Raw genomic sequence first — 18,355 nt, 5'->3', positions numbered from 1 at the left:
TGAGTAGATACGAGATTGGAATGGTCATAGTTCTGCGCGTCATGTGAAAAATATGGCTATTTCCTCTAGGATTTGGGGAACAGAAAGAAAATTTTGGTCAAGATGTCTTGCAAGCTAGTCTATGCTTCTTGGCCGCAAGATGTCACAAAAGGTCTTAAGATGGAAAGTAAAACGCGAGTTCACGGGGAGGTTGACGCTTTTCCATAAAAAAAAAAATGCACAAGCAGCTTCCTCGGAATTTCTCGGTTGTAATACCATGGAACCCCGGGATACGGCATTAAAGATTAGCACCAAAATACAATATAGTATATAATACACATGTATATAATCAACATAACACCGTAAGGCGGGGGTGCTTACAGTAACTAAGGCCCGGAAAAACGTATTCCACGTCGTAACCTGAAAAAAGTATCCTAAGGGCATCGTATCCTGGGGGTTATACTGTACCTTACACAAAAATAGACCTTAAAGTAATACAATTGTTAAGAAATCTGTATTGCTGCTAATATGAATTTTATCCTCACAAATGCAGAAGTACAAAATATTACTTTGCAACAATCGGGTAACCTTTCAAGATCACTGTTTGTTTGGCCTTGTTAGAAGTAGAAGCGCACTAAATTCTTAAAAACATGGAAAATATTCATTAGTTAATAGTCAATGCGTATTAAAATCAATAACCCCTTGTTTAATCTAATTGAATACCTTATATCACGAAGAAGCGAAATATTGTGCCTAAATAACATTTTTTTGTTTAATTCTTCCTAATTAGATAGACCTTAGAATCGCTATTTGAAATATTTCCCAAAATGAAACTTGACCCTAGCCGATATTTTAGAAGGAACAAATGCTCAAAAAAACAAAACAAAAACCCGTCGATATTTAGCAGTAATTTTGATCAAGATACGTGCAAAATCGGGAGAGAATGATAGACGGTATCACATGTGGACAAAGATAGGACTGCAAATTCTTAGCATTGTTTATTGCGTATGCTAAACAATGCTAAACTTGTAAGATTTGAGAACTTGAATATATATGCTTGCTTGTACCCTGGAAAAATAATTCTATGCGGAAACCTCACAAACACACACTATCACTTTAAGCGAACATGGCTAAGAGAACAATAGATTAACACTTTATCAAAATGAAAGTACAATTTTTATGATCACCTCGTAAACAAGCAAAAGCAGATAAACTTTCAACAACATGAGTTATCTACAATAGAAAAAGGCAAGGAATGAGTAACTTCTGTCCTAAGATTTTTTTTTGTTTTTCCTTTTTTACTCTCAGCCATCCGCCGCTGAAAAATATTGGGAAATCAACTTCCTACCAAGCGAATTCTTCTTCAAGTCAAGTATGATCATATGGATGATACCCAAGTACATTAAAATGTTTTGTTTAGTTTTACGGCATACCAACTCTTTTCAGGTTATTTAATGCAAAATTCATTTAGTTTGGAAATAGTATTCATGTTGAGTCCAGTTATTTTGCAGAAGGTTTTTATTCTTCAAGCTCTTTGTATCTCCAGTCACTAGTTTGTAGTGTTTGGTTTGGTTGTTTTATAGTGGGTTTTATCGTTTTTGTTCCCTGCTCTGCAGAACATGAATGAGTTTTGCAGTAGGAGAGGGAAAAGGGTTACAGTATTTATGTTTGGTACATTTTAGCTTAGGAAACCAGTCAGGCAGCGGAGGAGATAGAAAGAGAATGGGGAAATGGGAAGGAAAAGGGAGAAAAGATGGATTATTGTTTTTATAGAACATAAGTTTTGAAAAAGGAAGAAAAATAATAAATATTAGGTGCCTTTCGTCTCCGGAAGCCAATATCTTCAGATTGGCTGATCTGGTAGTACCAGACATCAAACAGACATAATATATTAGTTTTAAAATAAAATACATTTATATTAGCTCCAGTAGAACATATGGTTGAGCACAACTAAAATATCACTTTTTCTATCATTTTAAGAAATTCAAGTTCAAATACTCTAACTTTAGTTGTATCTTAAGAACGAAACGATGTCAACCCGATAGCATAAACAGAAATAAACGAAACATTCCAAATATCTAAGTAATTACTGCAGGTGTAATTTAACTCGACGGTTATTATATTACGTCCAATATTCCAAATTTTATACTCGAGTAGAATACCAAATTGATAACGTATCATCTTGCAAAGATTCCACATCAGATACTTTAGTGTACGTATATCTCAGAATTGTACTTATAACCTCTTCAACGCAAGCAATCAACTTATTTTTCTTTACAAGTTTAAGAAACAATGGTATTGTTAAAGCATTGCAAACATATGAAACAAACATTGAGTAAAATAAAAATATTGTATCTAAATTTTGTTTGGGTATTTTGTTTTGACTATCATCTTAGTTGCATAATACTGATTAAGTCAATTATTGTGTACTAAAGATATATATATATATATATATATATATATATATAGCAGAAACATTAGAGGATGACCTCCAATCTGTAGTGGAATGGGGACATTAATGGATGGTCACGTTCAATGCAGCCAAGACTAAACTAGTTTTATTCAATAATTACAAGAAACCTTCTGGACCACATATAGCAATGACCAACGACTCTTTATCTGAGAGTACGTATTTCAAGCTCCTTGGCCTAACGTTCACAGGAAACATGAGTTGGAACAATTACATTGAAGGCATTGCCAGGGCCGCTGCAAGGAAGGTGGGCTCTCTCTACCGTGCTAGAAAACTACTAACTCCCGAAAGTATCCTGTACCTCTATAAGGCAACCATTCGCCCATGTATGGAGTATTACTGTCATATTTGGGCTGGTGAATCGGCTATTAGTCTCTCGCTCCTTGACAAGGTTCAAAAGAGTCGCAAATCTGATAGACTGAACTGTCATCTAAGCTTCAGCCTCTCTCCCATCGACGAAACGTTGCATGCATGTTCTACAATTATTTTAATGGTGAATGCTCTAACGAACTGCAAGAACTTGTGCCCCCACGACGTGAACACCCTCGACAGACTCGACAGGCTGCAAAATCCCACCCCACACTGTAGAGATCCCTAGATGTAAACGATCTTTCTACTCCAGTAGTTTCTTCCCCAGAACCGCTAGACTTTGGAATTTCATTCCAGGTCCCTGCTTCCAACTGTACTGACGTGCAGAAGTTCAAGTGCAACGTGAACCGACATCTTGTTGCCCAAATCCCTACATAGTACCCCAGTATATACACACACCATCTACGAGACTCGACGTCATCTGAGATTGAATGAGGATCAATAAATGTTCCACACTCTCATACATTTGTTATCAAAACCGTTGATATTTACCAATGAAATCTATTGATTGTCTGCTCTAGTTAGGACTCCCCGACAGTGGACTGGGGGGAAAAAAACTTACAAACTTCTCCGCAGTGACATTCCACAATACGCTGTAGTCTACATTGCACTGTAGAATATGTTGATTTTATAAAATAACATTTCAATAATGGCTTCATTAAAGTTTGAAATGCAAAACTCAAGTATGATGGTTTCTTTGTGCTCTCAACAGAACTATTTATTTCGAACCCATCCCCTGTCCTATCAATGAACGAACTTGATTTTATGAAACTGTTGCATAATTAAAGAAGTACAGTTAAATGTACAACAGTGAATGATCAGGGTTCAAATGTGCCATGAATAGAAGCATTTATTTCGAACGCATCCTGTTTTATAGAAGAATCTCCAATTGATTTTGTAGGCTGTGTTTTCTTTTCGTGCAGCAATAAAACTTCACAAATACACGTGTAACCTAATGTTGCATAAAATTATTAACTTTGTTACCAATCGGACATCGTACTTTAATAAGATTATTTTGATTAATGCTTATCAGATATTCTGATACAAAATCTACGTCAGAACACTCCCAGACACATCAACTACAATCGTATGAAATTAAAAAATAACCCGGCCGTTTCCGAATATATAGGGAACACACTCGCGCAAATTTCCTTTTCAGCGGTATTGTGTGTGTGTATATTATCAAAGAGTATATTTTTAGCAAAAGTAAACTTAATACAAGAAAACCCCAACACTATCAAGAGGAATATATGTCATTGGATGATTATGTTCTTCCTGAGTTAAGTTTTCTAATAAGTGCAATCTATACGTAAACAGGTGTCGTTTCCGACATTTAATATGATTGTAAATTCGTTTACTATCAAAAACAGTGAAATAATGGTAAAATGATTAGAAGTGCCAATTTTAATCTAGACCATCGATTTCAAGCCTGACAGTTATTTGTATAACCATATAGAGCTGTAATTAAACGAAACTGCCTGTTTGCTGATTTTATATATATATATATATATATATATATATATATATATATATATATATATATATATATTGGAGTGTTTCAATTTCTGACTACCAAGCAACAGTTTTCATTACTCAGAATATTAAAATACCCTTCCTAGATCAAACAAAAAGAGGCCCAAGAAAAAATAAAAAAGGAGTTTAGTGATTGGTTATAAACATTTCTGTTAACTCTAGAACTATTTAGTTGGGAGGATGAGACATTAAGAGAAAGTTAGTGTAGTTGGTATTATATCACTGCTGCAAGATAAAAACCGCGACATATTCAATATCAGCTGAAATAGTAAAGGAGCGGCAGGCATTTTATCGGCTCCACTATAAGAACGTTGGATGTTTGTCTTAAGAAAATTAATCACGTCTCACGAATGCATATTTATTAGATTTAACGGAAATTGCTGACGTATTTGCTTAGCAAATAATATAAAAGTACATTAATGCTTGGAAAATGGCCCAGATGAATGCTTCGCCTAAATCAAAATTATGTACTATGTAATAAACTCTTTCTATCTCTCTCTCTCATATATATATATATATATATATATATATATATATATGCATGCCAGAGAAATAGTTTGCAAAAACGTCGTGAAATAACTATAAATATGAGGATTCTAATCTGCAACTAAAAATAAAATATACAAATTACTCATCTTAAAAAGAATTCCAATAATCTATATACTTAAATTCAAATGACCTTGTAACGAGTGTTGTTATCCAACATCCGGTTTACGACTTCCGGTTGCGCATGTGTACATAAACCCATAACAGCGTAAACAAACACAAATCACTGGACCGGTTTCGTTCGAACAAACGAACGTCGCTAGAAAAGTGAATATCTTGAATTTATTGAATAAAAAAAAACTTAAAGATATGGAAAGCAAACACAAAGCGGGATTACAAATAACACGTATAATTATCGACCGGTTTCATATATAGAATATATATTATACTAAATAATCAATATGATAATATAACGTATAGTTTTACCGTGTACGTTTTCAGCGTCCCAATTTTTATGTCGCGTTTAAATTATAAATAAACAATTGCTAATACTTTCTGCTTTATTTTATTTTTTTTTGGTTTTACATCGTTTATTTCCGTATTAGCTTTAAATTATTTTTACTCAATTTTCTTACAAATAAATGTACTTTAACCCGTTGACAACCGTAAGAGCATTTTACAGCGATTCACGCACTGCCCCTTTTTTAAAAATTTATTCTGCATTTTTTAATACACCTTAAAAGCATTAATACATTTTCTTCTACACTACCAACATGAATAACCCCCAAAGTGTTTTCTTAATTGCGTTACAAATACATAATCAACGCAACAATGAAACGTATTGTTTTACTGTGTACGTTTGCAGTATCCCAATTGTTTTTATTCCGCGTTTAAATTAAAAATATCAAATTTTGAATTTAACTTTAAGTATTATGTATCTGTTCAGTGCACATTTACCTTTAAGTATGGCAAACTACTTATAATTCAATGGCCGTAAATTCCTTTTTTCAAAAGTAAACCAATTATAAACAGAACGACTCCTAGAAATCCATTTATGTTCTTTTTTCATTTTAATATACTTTCATAGAAATGTTTTTTTTATGCCACAAAAAAACTATTTTTATGAGTTACAAGTGTCACCCTCCTACATTAATTCCATAGCTAATATAACATGCTGACCCAACCGGTCACATGTAGTTTAGTTACATAATATATACCATTCGGTACAGACCTAACAATGGAAGATCAGATAACAAAAAACTTGGATTTACAAGGCCAAAAAATCCAATCTTTGATCGTCCTTCGGAGCCCATGGCACAGCGGATAGAGACATTGAATCTCCACACTTCCAGGTGAGTTGTCTGGAGAGAGTGGTTTACGTCCTAGCCAAAGCCGGACAGAGGATTAGTTGGCCAAAACGTAGTAAGACGACAACTATGGAAAGCAGTAATTACTGAAGATTCCAATATTCCTATCCAGTCACGGTTAACAACCTGATGAAGGGCAGAGAAATAGTTGGCCGAAACTGAAGCAACATCTATAAAAATAAAGATAATAGTCCACAAAAAATTCTAATTATATATATATATATATATATATATATATATATATATATATATATATATATATATATATACACACACTCAAATGACCTTGTAACGAGTGATGTAACCCATTTTCCAGTTGCGCATACTCATAACGTAAACGAACACAAATCACTTCTTTTGCAGATTTTGACCTGCGCACTGAAATATTAACGTTATTATTTCGAAATAATTATTAAACATGGGAAGAGGAGGGTGTTTAGCAACTATTCTTTATTACAACTATGCTGTCGCTATTTTCTTACAACTAAACAACTTTAACCCGTTGACAAACATGAGAACAATTGTAGTAAAGCCAAGACTACTCTCTATCCGTCCCTTTTCCTTCCTTTTTTATTTTTTGTTTACATTTCTAGACCAAAATAGTGAGAACCGTGAATTTGTTGGCATTTACGAATCTGTTTCAATATTAGTTTTATTTAGGTTTTATTTATTTGTTCTTGATTTTAAGTTTCTATAACTTGGTTGAAGGATTATAATATGGGGTTTTCATTCTTATATTTCTCATCGGTAGGTTCATGTGCGTTTTTGTTGCTAAATGACTTTCGTCGGCGTTCAATTCGTAGGAAAATCATTTAATTTTCGATTTTTGAGCGATTATTCGGAAAAATAGGTAACTTTACATCAATAGGGAAGATTTTTTTTCATGTTTGAGTGATCCATCCGTGAGTTTTCATTTTAATATACTTTCATAGAAATGTTTCTGTTATGTAAAAAAGAAAAAAAAAACTATTTTCGTTACGCCATAAGTGTCACATGAATTCCATAGTTAACATACTGACCCAACGGGCCACGGTAGTATATATATATATATATATATATATATATATATATATATATTAAATAGCCTTCGTGATTTAACGTAGTTTCTATGCAAGCACACAGCTATGGGACTAAAATCGAGAGCAGTTTTCCAGTTTCGTCGATGTTTTTTTTGCTCTTGTTTCTCGCTTGTTGATTAAGAATCGCACGTGTGCCAGTTTAATTTTAAAGGTTTTATTTAACAGAACAAAAAGACAAATCAAACGCGCATGCAGGAAATAGAAGAGCAGAGAATAGGGAGAGATTCCGAAGTAATGAATTGAAGTGGCAGATACCATTTACACATGATATGTCGATTCATTGACACTTGTGCTTAAGGTCATGCCGGGCACGCCTGGATCACCTTGTGCTGCGTCTGTTCTCGTAGTTGTCGACAACCTTAGAGATCGAACTGTTCTCCAACAAAAGTGCCGTGAATTCTTTACTTCGATTATAGACGCCACACCTTTTAAAGTATCTCCCCCCACCCCTACCCCTCGCTATCTAACTCTTAATACAAATCCTGATGCAAACGATGCAACAGTTTAACTTGACTGTTTTATAAGAGTACGTTCGACGGACGATCAAATCTTCAGAGATCTGTAGATGTAGTTATTAGTATATTAAGACGAATTGTACCCCCCGATAAAGCAGTCAGCGAACGGACAAAGTTTTTACAGAGATCATTAGAGACAGCAAAAAATTAACGGAGAGACAAAGCATTTTACGGGAATTCGGGACCAGCTAATAACGTTATTCAAAACTTAACATATCGATGGATGGACGAGCATAACTCCGTACAGAGATCTATGACGTAGGTAAAAATAGTATTTCGGACTTACAAGTGACAAACCGATAGAGCAATAGACGAACGGATAGGGGTTTTTGTACAGATGTTCGGATGCAAGTAAAAGAATATTTTAAACGTAATCCTGACAAACCGACGAATATTATTAATTCCAGTATGACACACTGATTAATCAATGGACAGAAAGAACCTCTTACAGAAATATGTGAATGTAGTTAGTTATTTCAAACCGATGTTACATATGATGTCACGTGTCGGATTACGATTAAAACGACAAAGGTCGAACTAAGTTCGAAAGGACAAAGTTTGGGAAATCAATTTCCACGAAAGATATCAGGAACAGAGGCTTGAAGGTTATACACAAGGTTCAACTGATCGAAATAGAAAAAAAAGAAAGACAAAGACTGACATGACGCATAACGTAACGGATATTGGGATTGATCGAGAAATATAACTTTTAGAAAAGTTTGGCTAGAGAAGTTGCGCGGGATAAATCGCCAATATAGGTGCATTAACTGAAAAGAAAACTTATAATCAACAAGAGTGAAATGCTCCCCTCATTCTAATATCTGTTCGCTGTTTCCATCTATTTATTCTCAATAAGAAATTAATCTAAATATGTAAGAATATCAATCGGGTGTATATACGTCAAGAAAATACAAGTGTTATATCGTAGCAGTTACTTCAAACCTAACTGTAACAACTCGATGGACAACCGAGTGAGAGGCAAGTCCTATTATAGGGATAAATTGGCGCAGTAAAATGCGTTTTTAAACTAAAGCATGAAAGATTGTGGGCATATGAATTCAAACGCAGTCATACCAGTATTAATTGATGTTGATGACTTAACCACAAAGTCAAGACGGTGTTGACTCGTGAAGAGCTTAATCGATCACGTCATCTTTTGTTTTTAATTCTCAGAAATCAAATTTGTTAATTTTTCATCGACCATGGACGCCATACAATTAGCGAATTTATAAAATGCGAAAATTCAATTAATAAAAGCAAAAGCTTTTGATGGTGACTACGTAGCAAACTGTGACGGTTTTACACGCATTTTTTTTCTGCTCGATCAGTTAATTGCATTAATGATGGCATTTAACGGTGTCTCTCAATCAGGCATTACTGCTCGTCACCCGTTTCGAAATCAAAAGTTTACGCAACATAATTGAATCTGCGATAGAATTTTCCATATATTCTGATCAGATGTTTTAGGCTTGATGGCAGACTTTCGAATAATACCGCATATCGATTTTAACTTAGTCGAGCTTAACCGAAAAATATAATTTTGTGTGAACTATAGTAATATAGTTCCAGTAAATGTTAAGATCGACGGTCTAAACAGTTTAAAAAAATCTGGATCAAATTAGCATATGCACGATAATGTATTATGAACGCATTAATCGACTTTTGGCGTTTAATCAATGTAGTATTACCTAGTAGTAGGGGAAAAGACGTTTTAAAATATTTTTGTTTTATGTTATAAACACATTGTTTCGTGACGATTAAACACTTCCGAACATGTACAACCATCTGATAGAAATATAGATTTTTGTTGGTTTTCGTTTTCAGATTATATGCAAATACTTGATTATAACTATGTTCTGCTCATCAGTAATTTTGATAAAAAATAAAACATTTAAATTCATGCTCAATTTTTATCGCATTTAAGCATGGCTGTCAATCAATTTACCACTATTTTAAACCATCATCTAGAATATTATATATTCTTTATAAAGCCGTCACCCAGCTGAACATCTAAAGGGTTTCCTAAAAATGTCTTACAACTAAGAGTTTTTAAACGACAACTGTTTACTAGTTCCTGTATGTAGTGTTCCAAACTACAAAGGGAGTACTAGCTCTTGTGAGTGAAGCCACGGCGAGAGTATACGTCTTTTCCTGAGCCTACAGCCATTGGAAGAGCAGTTCGCGTGTGAATCTCATCTCAAAAAAGTCTTCCAATTCCAAAGTACAGTTTTGTAATATCGACATGCACTGAAAGATACAAAAACCGCAAAAAATATAAATTGTGTCCCCCGAAAAAAGGTACGATTGATATCATTGACAATATTCGTGAAGTCTCAAAGAAAGAAAGGGTTGAAAAGAGAGAACACTAACCCAACCTTCACTGGAGGAGTAAGAATATTATTAGAACCATGATAAGACTTATTGACACACACAAATATTGAAAACTAATGATCGCTGTCGGCGGAAGGTTAATGGCAAGTGACTGTTAAAATAACGCAACGTTTATCAAAAGAGATAGAGAGTACTGGAAATCCGGAGGGACTGGTCATCGAAACTCCAGGGACTACCACCATCAGTAATTATAATCTCTCCTTAGGACATGTTGGAGAACTCCTAGTGAATACAATGAGCATTAATAGCGGCAATCACGTTTACTTGGAATTTGTCATCTTATCCACTTTTGACACCACTGACTTTTTCATACAAAGTTTCATGCACCTATGCCTGAAACGTAGGTACCTGAACACTTCATAGTTATTAGTAATAATAACTAATATATATATATATATATATATATATATATATATATATATATATATATATATATATAAGTTATAAAATATATATATATATATAACTAACTAGCTCTACCAACGTATTGAGCACTTTTGAAGTAAATACTTCAAGTTTACGCATAAATTTATACTTTCGTATGTTAATTATGTGAGTAAAAGTAGTTATATATATATATATATATATATATATATATATATATATATATATATACGAGAGAGAGAGAGAGAGATACAGTTAATTTTACTAAATAGCACACACAACGAAAATATTAAAGATGAAATGCCTTTAAGGAACAGACAAAGAGAATGATTGTTGTAAGGCGATTTTTTAAACGGGTTTACAATTTAAATATTAAATTAAAATCAAATTATTTCCCATTTAAAAAGTTTACATTGTAGCCAAAGTTGTTTCTATCTAGCGATGAAAAATCTAGACGATAATATTGGTTCTAGGTGCCAACCGGCTTGGCTTTTTGTTCTTTTTTACCGTGTCCTTTACAAAAAGTCTCAAGTTTTTTCTTCCCCCAAATAACTATTCATCTATCCCTTTCTCTTTCTTTTTTTATTTATTTTAAAAACTAACCTATTATATACTCCTCTCCCCCGTTTTCCCAATAATAAAAAAATATAGTAATTTTCATTTTTTCTAAATCAGACGCTAAGCTGACAGCTCCCTTCATTTGAAAAGGCCCCATTCGTTTGAAGGAAATTTCTAACATTGGGCTAAGTATGTGTTGTGCGTTTTTACTTTTAACTTATATATATATATATATATATATATATATATATATGTGTGTGTGTAGCCGGATGTGTTTTGATGTGGCTATGGCAAAGGATATCGGTAGACCGATATCTTAGTTACGTTATCCTTAAGGATGGTATTAAATGTCATGGTGATTTAAATCAGAGATTCAGCAGTCATTTTTCTCCGAAATAAAAATGTCGACTGTTCAGGAGTGTAGACATTTAGCACCAACCGCAGACAGAACTGATGTCCACTAAGGACGATGATAACAATAAAAGAAAGAAATTAAACATTTTCTTCCTCAGTTCAGCCCCTCTACTGTTCAGTAAAGAAAGTTATTTTCCATATTCCTGAAGGTTTTCTTCTTTGGATTTCTCTACTCCTATCTATAAGTAACAAAACTAACTGTCGACGTGTCTGTCCCGATTTAATTTCTGATAATGGCATTGATTAATGCGTAAAAAATAAAATTAAATGAACGCACACTAAAATAAATTTACTTTGAGAAACTATCAGTCGTTCTGAAATAAATCTTCACGTAAGCTTTAAAATCCGTTTTTATTGGTCTGTCGTACGCCAGTTTGAAATAACATTTTAAGCGTTCTGTGATGCTTAATGTTAAAATAGCATTTTCACTGGTCTATCCTACTTTACTTGTAAATAACACTACCTACAATCTGTCATGTTTATACTGAAATAGCATTTTATATTGGTCTGTCATACATCGGTTGTAAGTAGAATTTTGAGCAGTGTTAGGCTTAAAATTGACATCATAACGATCAGTGTAAATATTTTTTAATTTTATTTTTTGCGTTATCATTTTAAGATAAATTTTACGTTTGTGTATGCATACGTTCGCTATTTTTAATCTACAGCTTTAATAAATCTGGGAGTTTTTAAAATTTAGCATAGCTAATTTCTCATTCAGGCATAGTCTACACGGGTCATACGTTTCTATATGTACTAGTAGGATTTTCATTAATACAATACTTCAGTTGTAGATAATATTTTCGACAGTTTTTCATGCTAACGTTTGACACCGGTGTTTTTGTTTGGGTGCGATGCTTAAGCCGTAAAAATCAATTCCGGCGGTCTATTGTGTAAGCCCAAGTCCTTCCATTGCCGAACGCCTATATTCAAAGAACGTACTTTTTGTATTTTCTATCGTTTCATTTGTCAGTTGGTGTTTGAAGTTTGCTCGATATTTAATATGTTTGCGTTCCCATCTAAATCACAGCGAAAAGATTGATCATTTTTTTTTTTTTAAAAGAACAGATTTAGATATTTTCGAGTGCTTACAGGTTCAAGGAGTACTCTTATTTCATACGAAAAATTTAACTCATTTACATACAATAACAGGTTCTGTGATAGGAAAAGGTTTAAAATCACCTTACAAAACAATTCCACTACATTCAAAGAACATGCGCACTTCCATAAAAAGCCACTTTTTATTTATACGTGCACTAGTAGGACCTCGAGGTAGATAATGACGGAAATTAATTCATTAAGCTTATTACATGACTTTTGCATGCAAGGTCGGGGCGCGATCACAGCTAAATTCCAGGAAAGAAAGTACAAAGTTTAACAGTCTGAAGAAAGGAGCTAACAATGAATAGAAAAAATTAAACTGTAGAGCTCGAACATTATTAAAAACAATGCTTAATCAGAATCATCGTTTACCAGCCCGCGATATTTGCCAAAGTGAACCCTAACGATAAATAATATTACGAAGCCTTTAAAAGCAGATATTACGACCACATAAGTACATTACAAATATGTCGAATAAAAGCTGAACCACCACTATGAGTTCAAAGAAAGTAAAAGCTCGCCGATAGTCGAGTGGAAATGGTTATAAATAAACACACGAGTATAAACAAAATATATAAGCGCATGTATTAACACATTACCCTCTAATACAAAGAAAAGATAACTCCATTGCCACCAAAAAAGAACCTAAAAGAGGTAAATCACAGATCAAGTGAACCTCTGCCTGATATACGCACCCACTATAAATGATTATTATATTATAGTTTGTATTGGTACGCTAGGATTGAAGTTATTAATACACATTTCCTTTAAAGTGTCTGATGGAATAGACGAAGGCGAAAATAAAACAAATCAAAATTAAGACATTAAAGTATCAACTGAAAATCTGCTTTAAAAATAATAGGATGGAATCATCCTTGTTAACAGTATACAAGGAGACATGTAAAAAACAACAAAAAAAAAGTTGATTCCCAACTGGACTTCAGATATCAAGTAATCCAGAGTTGCTTTGTTGTTTTACTACTCATCAATATGGGTGGAGCTAGCAAGTAAGGCAATTCTGAGATTCGAACTACGAACATTATCACAATTCATGACAGTCTCACGCATTATCCTTTGCACAAACACGCTAGCTAATATTAATGTAAACATATATAGCGCTTTTAAATTTTATTTTCTACATTTCAACAATACGAGGGCGTGCAATAAATAATGCCCCTGACCCACTTCCAGTTGTCTGATCTAGCTGAAATTTTGCATGTGCAATGATTTCTATCTCTACGGGTTATGTGGCAAATTACATCACTGAACTTATTGTGGTTTCTGTTTCACAGATGTTTGAACGGAGTCAGATGTGAAATGGAGCCTGTTGAATGTCCAGCAGTGATCCGCTTTTTGTATTTGAAAGGACGCACACCACAGGAGACTTTTGATGAAATGAAAGAAACTTATGCTGATAATGTCCCATCATATGACCTTGTAAAATGCTGGCATTGTGAATTCAAACATCGCCGTAAGTCTGTGGAAATAGCTCCCAGACCTGGTCGCCCCACCCTTCTGCCATTGATAAGGCATCTGTCCGCCAACTTGAGGCTGCCATTTTGGAAGATCGGCGCATTACTATTTGCCAAATAGCCAAAGATGTCAAGATTAGTACAGGGTCTGTGGAAACTATCATTCATAACCATTTGCCTATGTATAAGGTGTCTGTCAGATGGATTCCCAAGTTGCTCACATCATTCTAGTAGCGATAACGCGTCGAGTGCTCAATGATGAATTTGGAGATGTACCAAGAAGCGGAATCAAAGATTTTCAAAAGACTGATTACACAGGATGAAACCTGGGTTCATCAATATGATCCAGACACCAAAGCCCCGTCAATGCAGGGAAGCACTTGGACTCACCACCTCCAAAGAAGGCAAGGGTGCATCCCTCCGCTGGAAAGGTCATGCTCAGTCTTCTGCGACCAAGACGGAGTAGTGATTACAGATTTCCTGGCAAAGGGTACTACAAATACAGGAACCTATTATAGTTCATTTTTGAGGAAATTAAGTGAAGTTATCAAAACCAAGAAGCGGAGCAAGATCAGCAAAGGTACCCTCCTCCTGCAGAAAAAAACGCTCCGGTCCACAACTCGCATGTCGCCAGATCAGAAGCACAGACGTGTGGTTATGAAATCCTCCCCATTCTCCCTACTTTCCTGCACTTGCACCCTTTGACTTTTACCTCTTGCCAGCCATTAAGTTGTATTTGAAAGAAAAGCGTTTCCCAGATGATGCAGCCTTGATTTCTGAAGTAACGTCGTGGTTGGAGGATCAACCTGGGGTGTTCTACAAAAAAGGTTTCCAGAGCTGCATCAAACGATGGGAGAAATGCACAACTCTGGGTGGTTCCTATGTAGAAAAACAAATAACTGTGCCAAGTTTCGTTGCTCTACTACTATGGGAAGTGGGCCAGGATATTACTTATTGCACGCCCCTCATATTGATAACTTAGCGATATAACTCTTTATTTACGAATCTTGCTTTACGCTTAAGTAGAAGCCACCTTTCACACTATTTTATATAAGACTACATCTAATCAGCCGCACTCACTATTTACTCTACATTGACTTAAATAAAAATTTAAACTGACATGTTAAGACATTTATATAGCATAATTAATCATGCCAATTTCTTATTATATTACAGTAGAACCCCAGATACGGCATTTAAAATTAGTAAGAAAATACATTACAGTATATAATACACATATATATAATAAACAAAATAACCCACCGTAAAGCAGAGCAAATATCGTAACCAGAGACAGAAAAAAATTTTTTATTCCATATCGTAGCCTAAAAAACGTATTCTAGGGCCACCGTATCCCGGAGTTCTACTCTATTTTCAATCTACGGGTTATATTTAGATATTGCTTTTCATTATTCCTATGTAGATAGAAATAAAAACGATACTCATTTTCCGCTGAATGTACATACACGTATGAAAATTAGATGCCAACATCAAAGGAACGAGAGTAACTGATGCATTAAGAATTACTGGCGAGTGATTCCATCACAATTTAGTCAGAGCTGGAGAAAACCAAAATAATGATATGGGTGATTTGTTCAGCTAATTAGAAATTATGGCTAATTATAACATTTACTTTTAAAAAAAATAACTGAATACCAGAATAAAGTTGTGTTAACTTTGTGTTATCACAGTATATAGGGAAACCAACCTTAACGAACTCAATTTCAATATCATAATAGAATATATAAGTATTTCCGAAATAAGACTTTATATAATATATATATATATAAATATATATCTATCTATATCTATCTATATCTATATCTATCTATATCTATATATATATATCTATCTATATCTATATCTATATATATCTATATCTATCTATATCTATATCTATCTATATCTATATCTATCTCTATCTATATATCTATCTATCTACATCTATCTCTCTCTCTCTATATACATCTATCTCTCTCTCTCTCTCTCTCTCTCTATATATATATATATATAATTTACATGGTTGCAACACTAGACATGCTAATATTATGGACAAATGATCGGTTAAAGCAAATGCGAATCAGGTGACTTAATAAATGTTTTTTTTTTTCACAGAAGTAACCAGTTCAAGTAACCAGACGAGGACTTGAGTTTTGACCGACGATGTGTCTGACACATTAACATCTCCATAGTCGCGAGAGTATAAATTTATTTATATTAATATATCTTGCACTTGTTTTATTGTGTACGTTTAATAAACTTGTTAAATTCATTAGTGCTCACTCTTGAATATGTATAACCTGATTTGTGTGTGTGTGTGTATATATATATATATATGTATATATATATATATATATATATATATATATTTATTTGTGTGTGTGAATTAAAGGAAGAGGACATCTTTTAAGAGGAGACTAATCGGGATAATACAAAGCTCAAATTATTTTGGAGCTTACACAGTAATAAAAACTACATAGTAATATATATAAATTTATTCATTTATGTAGTAAGGGAATACATCAATTAACGGCGTTGGGTAAGTGGGGTCTCTTTATACCATGGTATTTCGAAGCCTAGTTTTTATCAGAAACGTAGAGAAGATGCTAGGTAATAAAAGGGATGCGACATATAGGCATATTTACATTAGGAGCGAAATAAATTACCCAACACTCTTAATTGATATATAGCCTTATTAAAAAAAAAATCAACAATATATATAGCTAAGTTACGTTTCAGTGACCATATGAAAAAATGAGTCTAGTATTTTTTTTTGTTTTTTCTATATTTTATTTGAGGCGAACGAGTATTCTCAAAATATTTGAGAAATTCGCCTACGTAAAATAAATATTTAGAAAAATAAACACGAATTATGTTTGTGAACTTTGGTCTTTTGAGGAGAACTAACCGCTATATATGATCTACAGCTAGAAACATCTTCATTTAGCTTTCACAATTTTTTTTACAATTTTGACTAGATTATAAGGAATATATCCATTAAAATAGATTTTCTCAAACATATTTCAGCGAGGGAAGCATGCAAACTGTACATGCAAAACTATCGACTCCAAACATTTGGAGCAATCTTTTAAATTCTCAATCTTCACAACTTAGAAGAGACAGATTGTTTTTAAAATCCTAATGTACATTTTTTTTATCGATTTTAGAATGAAACTAAATAGCTTTTTGTTCAAATTTTTATTCAGATTTTATTTGTAGATTTCGCTGTTTAAAATTGTAGTTCATTTGTTTAGTCGTTTTAAAAAAAAATATATATTGAAATGTTTGACAAACTATGCATACACAATAGAATGGTACGCGATCTATTTTTTCGTGTATATAAAAATACATAAACATATGCGTTTCAGTAGTGCTCAATATTCGAGTAGAATTTTACATATATATATATATATATATATATATATATTGCAAGTAAAGTACATAATGCGTACGTTTCTTTTCTTCGTTATCAATTATCGAACTTTCCGTCCTACACTAATTAAACTCACACCCTGGAGTGGTTTTTGGAATTGGTATGTGGTGACACTAGTAAAAATAAAACATTTTGCGTAACGGTTTCCTATATAACTTAAATATTGAGCACTGTTAGAATATACACTGAAAATATATACACATTATTTTATAAATCACCTTATATTTATATATAAAAAATAAAATACAAGATTATAAGTTTACGATTTCTACGCGAGAGATAGCACGAAAAACAGCTTTAATATAAGTCCCTCAGAATGACACACACACACACACACACATAATATACTTGGGCAGCATTTCCTCCTTTATGCACGTTTCATACAAGAGCAGAGAAAACTCGCTTGTTTTTCTTGCAATCCATTTTTTCTTTTTGATGGACTAGATTCCGAACATGTTCGAGTGTACAAGAAATTTGCCGTATTCGCGAAGGGTTTTTGACCTTTACAGATCATCCTCAGGCGAGTGATAAATAAAAAATGAAATAGTGAGTTGGTTGAAAAAACGGTTAACATCGTTTACAATAATTCAAAGCATTTAAGCGTACCATCCGTTTCGTATTGAGCCAGGTTAGTTTATATATATATATATATATATATATATATATATATATATATATATATTAGTTATTCCTAAATTCAAAAGTTGAATTTCCACAAGATAACTGCATCTGCTTTAAGAAAACTCGTACTGTGAATTAATTTAATGTTTTGGCTTTGGGAATGATAATGTTATATAGAATGTA

At 33.4% G+C, this 18,355-nt stretch overlaps 1 protein-coding gene across 1 annotated transcript in view; it reads right to left on the bottom strand.

The window, feature by feature from the left end:
* LOC145258239 (cubilin-like) overlaps positions 1 to 18,355 on the bottom strand; it is a 1,360,229-nt gene that overhangs the window by 913,565 nt on the left and 428,309 nt on the right. The gene's annotated exons all lie outside the window — the stretch shown is intronic.

This window comes from Euprymna scolopes, chromosome 3 (genome assembly GCF_053919585.1).
Source record: "Euprymna scolopes isolate OS-2025 chromosome 3, ASM5391958v1, whole genome shotgun sequence".
NCBI lineage: Eukaryota > Metazoa > Mollusca > Cephalopoda > Sepiida > Sepiolidae > Euprymna > Euprymna scolopes.
This window is presented reverse-complemented; position numbering and strand designations above follow the sequence as displayed.